A 7,360-nucleotide genomic window follows, 5' to 3' on the forward strand; every position below is an offset into this window, starting at 1 on the left:
GTTAAGGCAAAGGTTTCAAAATGATTCAATAACTAAATAATATCTCACTTTATGAATCTATAAAAAATGAAATAGGACAAATTCAATCAAAACAATTTGGATCTTTACAGAAATATTGAAAATAATTAGAAAATAATCAAACTTATGCCTAAAGCTCAAAATTAAATTCATTGTTCATTTCTTATCAAACAAGGATGACAACGTCTATGAGAGCAAAGCTCTGAAACGATAGGACAAATGGACATTAACACTTGTAGAATGTCAGAACTGAATAATCAGAATTTTATTGTATAAGAGTCGAAGCCAAATTATTAGTAAATTTGTTGAAAAACTGCTTAATACAGAATAATGTTTATGGACATACTCACATTTCTAGGACTTGATTATAGAGTTGCTTTGCTTATAATATTGTTCTTTTTTGTCCCAGGAATCAGCATACCAAATCAATAGGACAATTAGATCACATAAAAATTTGTTATTAAAAAGTAAAAAAAATCAACATAATGTTTAAAATGAACATACGGACATTCTGGTAACGATTATAGAGTTGCTATGCTTTCTAAATTGAACCTAACTACTACAGGAATCACATGCAAAGTTTTAAAACAATAGGACAATTCTAACAAGCCACCCCTTTGATCGTTTTTTGTTTTGTTTTACATTAATGGTAGGGAAATGGTGGGACTCTGTGCTCTACAAGGCAATTTGGGGGAAATTACCCATATTTTTAATGATTAAAAAGTTTGTAAGTTGTAATATTTGGAGAAGATTAGAAGTTTTTAGGTTTATTGCGGTACTTATTGAATCATGATTTCAGGGAAGCTTTTTTATTTTACTTCCCTAATTCGCCACTTTTCTCCAACGTGTTTAGCCATTAGATACAAGAAGTTGCCAAGAAAGTCAAAATTAAACTACAACAAATATCATAAAATGTATGATTGTGAAAATACATAGCTATGTAGTTCAGAATTTTATTGCTAGGTGTCGTAAAAACCTTTTTTGAATTTAAATTTGTATATGAGATAAATATTTAAACAATCTTAAATATTTTTCAAAGTGTTACAGCTATCCACTCTTTAGGATTTTTAATAAATTTAGTCACTATTTAACATATAATTTACGAGTAGTTTATGATTTAGATAAAATACCTAAAAGATGTAAAAAAGGCTTTAATTCTGCTCATACATCTTTAAACTGAATGTGCACACAAACTCTGACAATCCTTTTAGCATGGCTTTTAGTAAACAGAGCAAAAAGTATTAAAATAATGCTTGAGTTTATATCAAATTCTGCCAAAAGTTGCTTTATCTCATCATCAAGTTTAAACTGGAAATCTAAGAAATCAGCTCTATAGCATTGTTTGCCAGAATAGCCTTCCCTTGTCCCTGGATTCTAACATGCCTAAATTAACAAGCAGCGATTTCATTTCCGGACGATCATTTTTAAAGAAAGCAAACCCTAAAAACAGAAAAGACTTGCTATACAAAGAAGTTAAAATATGTAAAAATGCATGTCTCTGTATATTATAAGCACTTTTATGACATATTTGATTATCATTAAATCCTTTTTTATTATCAAATCTACGTTTTCAGAGATAAAAAGACTTCATTGTCTACAATAGAAATTTAAAACTAGCGGCTACGCCCCAAGAGGCCTCTAGTGGCACTTCAAATGTTTGTATTTTTAGTTCAAGTCTCTACGATACCTACCTACATATGTTGCTTTCAAGTCTCTATGATACCTCTTTGAGTTGAAGTCTCTTGCGTCAAAAAAATGATTTCTCTTGGAAGGGTGGTGGTACCCTACCACAAAATAGTTATTAATCTTCCTAGGACCTATGAGAAGCTACCTTGTTCAGAAGAAACCGATCGGTTCAGAGGTTAGCGAGATCCTTCGGTACACATAGACAAACAGACATCCTGTTATTTTATTATAAGGATGTAATGTTTAAAGTAAGTTATATAAAAAGCCGACGAGAAAATCATGATTCCCTGAAAAAGTTTTAGTCAGTAGGACATTTAAAATATATATTAGCTTTGCTACTAAGTAGGGATGTAAAGACAATAGCCGATTATTTGATGTACTGTACATCCCCAATGATTATGCACAAAAATACACCTTCTGCAGATTACAATTAGTTGTTGAAATGTTTTGATACCTAATTAAATAACACAGCCAATCAAAATTCAATAAAAGTCCCCAAGGTTGGTAAGCCAATGAATAAGAAAACGTAATTCTAAACTTTGGTTACTAGTTTAATAAAACAGCCCCATATTCCCTCCCTCCATGTCTACTTCTCTAATGCTGACTGCAGATTCAAAGTAAAGTAAATCTGATTGATGGTAAATTATTACAAGAGTTTGATTGAACAGTTAGATTAATATTATAAAGGGTTACTAAAATCTAAAGTAGAGGGTCGACTTTACCCCACCCTCTTCCTCAAGTTCCCCTAGTGGGTTCCATAGGCGTTGCCGCTAGTCAGAGATATTGGACAATCTTCAATCTATAATGCAAAGTAGAATGATGTCTGTCCGTCCGTCCGTCTGTCTGTCCGTACCTTAAGATCTCTGTAACCACTGCAAAGATCGAAATCCACTCTTCAGGGAATATACCTGCTGGTCCTGTGGTAGTTTTAGGCTACATTTTTGGGGGGTGAGACACTCTCAACCCACCAAAATACAAAAAAATCCAACTTTCATTTTTTTTCCTGATTCAGGGAATTAAAACATTTGTGCTGCACCACCACTTTATTTTTAACTACCGCGAGTATTTCATTATTTATCTTTATCCAAAGGTGAAGGGGGGAATTAGACCCTCCACTTTTATAATCATTTTATATATGAAGGAAAAATGTTTTTTTTTAGGGGGAGGGGTTTAGGGCTAATTTTCTTGGGAGGGTGAAGGCATTTTCCTTAGATATATAAATGTTCTCTTTCCTGGACCTATACAAAGCTTCTATATTTAGGAGAGTTATCTCTGTTTAATGGCGAGCGAGTTCCTTCAAATAGACATCCTGTTACTTTTATATACGGATTTACAATTGGTTTAATATTAAAAGGTTGTGTGATGTTTTAGTACAAAAAATCTGAGATATTAAGGGGTATGACTATGGATATAAATTGATATACATGGTGCATTATTTGCCAAGTGACGTTGATTTATCAAGATCACTCTAAAATACTTTTATTTAGGAAATTTAATTTTCATATTAAGTCAAATTTTTTGTGCAGCTAACCGTTTTTCGTCGAGATGGATTTCAACTGTTAAAACAAGAAAATAAAGTGAATATAATATAAATAATTGTATTAACATAAGTAATATTAGAAACATAAATTATGTGCATTTGAAAATCCTTTTGACAAAAATCGGTTGGATATACAAAAAATTTTACTTAATATGAAATTTAGAAAATTAAATTTCCTAAATAAAAGTTTTTCAGAGTGATCTTGATAGATCAACGTCTTCTTACCAAAAATGCGCATTAAATCCTCGGGAACGGCAAAAATCGTAAAAATTCCACCTTTGGCGGTGAATAACGGCAAAACAGTTCGGTTTTTGCATAAATAACAAATGATGTGTCTTGAAAAGTTCTACAAAATTGAAGAAATAGTCTATAGCCCTAAAACGACTCCTCTCCCCCAAAAATGGGCAAAAACCATCATTTTTCAAAAACATGCACAGGGTGTCCCAAAAGTGTAAAAATTTGTAAAATAGGCAAATATTATTGTTATAAGTCAAAATCTATATCTATATGACAGTTTTAAGTAACTTAAAAATAGAAAAAAAAATTTAAAAAAGCAAAAAAAAATTTTCTCTTTTTTTGAAAATACAGGGTGTCCAAAAAATAGGAAAATATTAATCTGGTCAGAAAACACTATGGCCAAACATACTAAGACACATATTAGGGTAATTTGGACCAAGTTTTAGCTCTACAGACACTAAAATCACATTTACAGGGTGTCCCAAAGTGAAATTTGACAACCTTATAGCCCACAGATAAAACACAGGATTTAAGCCAAAAAAAAAATGATTTTTTTCGGACAGGTATTTTGGGTATTACGCTAGATATCCAAAATACACTTTTTGTTGGACACCCTGTTAAATTGGAGTTTTGGCCAAAATAGCATTATGTGCGCTTTTTACATGAATAAACAATCATTTTGGTGTATAAAATGTTTAGGTTGGATGTAAGATTGATGTAAAAATTAATTTTTAAAATTGTGAAAAAATGGTTGTTTTTTAAATTTTTGTTACCTACCTTCATAGATAGCTAGATATCTAGGCATCCAGGGACTCTGAAACTTTATTTTGGCCATCCAGCATCCTTGAATCCCCCAACGGACCAAAATATAGAGTATAAACAAAATCGGAGAGGTAGTGCAGAAAAGTGGTACACTTTGCAAATAATGCACCTCTATAATGACGATAAACAAAATTACCCCATCTGTAGATTGAAATTATTGTTTGAAAAGGTTTGACACTGACATTTTGGGAAGCATCCAATCAAAAATCAATAAAAGTACCCCTTGAGTTTGAGTCAATGAATAAAAATAACTTTATTTTTTTAAGTTTGGGTACAAGTGTAATTTTAAAGTCCAATGTCCTCCCTAATAAAAAAAATAAGACAGTAAGTTTGGACACCACCAGTTTAAATAAACCAATCAATTAAGCCAACGTATTAGAGATAGTTTTAAATTTTTGGGCACAAGTAAAAGTACAACAGTACAAAATCCAATAAGAAACAATAAAGAATTCATTATTTTTCACTAAAATACCCTGTACATACAAACAGACATACACAATGTTGCTGAAATGAAAACAGACGTATTACCAGGTGTATAAAGGGATAAGACAATGGGCAGTTAAAATGTATATATTGAGCGATATGTGATGATGGTTGAAAAGTTTGGACACTACTAGTCTGGACCAATCTAAATTCATGAAAAGTACCCAAAGATTATAGGTCAACCAATAAAGTAACGTGGTTACAAAACTAGTGCAATTCACAGTCCAATGTCCACTCCCTCCCTTTGTATCTTATAAGAATTTCAGTAAAGAATTTCAGGAAATGAATATTTAATAAACTTATATTTTTGGACATCATATCAGAGTTAAGATCTTTAGAATATCACACATGACACTTTCTAGCTCTTCGACTAACGGGCAAATTTATGTTTAATTGGTTTGTTCGTTTTCTTGAGTGTTCAAACGTTTCAACCGCTAATTGTAATCTAAAGAATGGGTAATTTTGTGTGTATCATCATTGGAGATGTACAATGGTACATAAATGTATTGGCCATTGTCTTATCTTTTTAGGTACCTGCATTGAAGGGGTTAAATAGTAGCAATGTAATTTAATTGGTCCGTCTGTCTGTTTGTTAGTGATGCTGCGAAAGTATACATAATTTATACTTTTCATATGTTTTATCATCACTGAACATGTGCTCTATAACTATTGTTTGTCGAACCATGATTTGTTGTGCTCCGCGCAAGAGCACAAGAGTGTAGCTTTCTTACGACAAGCTTGTGTACTTAACTTGCGACAGACAGCGAAGCCTTTAGTTGTGTTTGTTTGGGGAGGGGGAAATATGAACAGTTATGTGTTACATAATTTTTGGTAATTTCACACAAAATTTCGAACACCGCTCACCCCCCTCCCCCGCTTAAATTTTAAATTAGATTACATATTGATACTACATTTGTTTTTTTGTCTTTCCTGGTAAGTTTTGCTTTTATGAATGGCTGCGCTACTTGTATTATTTTATCATTTATCTAAACACAACAGATATCACTACCAAGGTCAAGTAATTCTTAGGAGCAAAGCTTTTCTGCAACTAAAGAAATATGTGCTTGGACCTATGAATTAATATTCTGTATCCAATTACGTAGGGCACATTGGGATGTATGTTTATTACAATGGTACTCAAAGTTTTATAATAACATTTCCAGCGTGGCCACAATGTACGGATTTACGGAAATGTACGGACTTGTACGGATTTTCAAAAAAGTGCTAAAAAATGTACGAATTGTACGGATTTTTATTTTTGGTGTACGGAAAATCCGTATATTCTATTTTAAAATAAAAAAATTGTAATATTAGCTATTTGTCATGCTGTAGTTACAAAGGTTTTAGAATGTGTTATAATTAGTGTTATGGTCTCAATGAATTAAGTAAAATGTATCATTATTTGTAAGTTATAAATAAGAATAGAATAGCCTAAAACTATTTAATTACCTATAAAGAGCTTTACTGTAAGAGAACTATATCGGTTCAGTGGTTAGCGAGATCCTTCGCTACAGACAAGATTTTTACTTTATTTAATAGGATTAATTGAGCTTCGCTTTTAAGGATGTTGTCATTCTTGAATTGAACTAAAACACTTTTTTACTCACTAGGTTATCAATTGTCCCCCACTTTTAATTTCATTTATATCAATAAAATTAAGGGGGGGGGGGAGCAATTTTCTAGTTTTGATTTGTCTTGGGAGGTTGGCGGTACCCTCCCCCAAAATAGCTATAAACCATCACAGGACCTTTGATAAGTTAGACTGTAAAGGAGAACCATATCGGTTCAGCGGTTAGTGAGATCCCTTGGTACAAACTTATATTATCATGTGTTTTTTTACTTTGGTACATATATTTAAAGAAAGCTAAAATAACTAAAATCTGTTGTTACTGCGCTACTTTGTCCTTGCTTTGTTGACTTTAATATATAACGGAAACACCGTTATATAACACCTGAGTTATTGAAAAATTTAAGTTTTACGCGGAGTAAAACATGTATAGACATGAATTTTTTAAAAATACATACGTTTTAGCCTTGAAATATTTAGAATTAAAATTAAATGTATAGACATTAATTTTTTAAAAATACATACGTTTTACCCTTGAAATATTTAGAATTAAAATTTAACCACTTGTTGCAATATGCTCTAACAAAACAACCAAAATTTTGTGATTAACTATCAATAAATATTCATGTAATATGTTAATTATTATATCATTAGTGCGCACTGTAATAACACTTGGTTTTCAAATAATTCATCAAAGTAAAATTAACCCAAATGACCCTAAGATTTTGTCCGTTAAACAACTCACTATTTTAACCAGAACCATTGATGTTACAGAGCTACTAAGATTCAATAAAATGTCGTCGTCATTTATATGTGTATCACTTGTTTGTGGAATAATATTCATATTTTTCTGTAATAGTAACTCTAAAAACTATAACTTCATTGTATTCACTCTGTATTGTGATAAATGCACAAAAGTCTCAAAATTATTAGTGTCAATGCTAGGATTCATTCTAGATAGTTCTATGACACCAACTCAAGGGTTAGGTTATAAATAGGTCTTCAAT

Source organism: Acartia tonsa, chromosome 13 (genome assembly GCF_053477335.1).
Source record: "Acartia tonsa isolate MP-2025a chromosome 13, ASM5347733v1, whole genome shotgun sequence".
NCBI lineage: Eukaryota > Metazoa > Arthropoda > Copepoda > Calanoida > Acartiidae > Acartia > Acartia tonsa.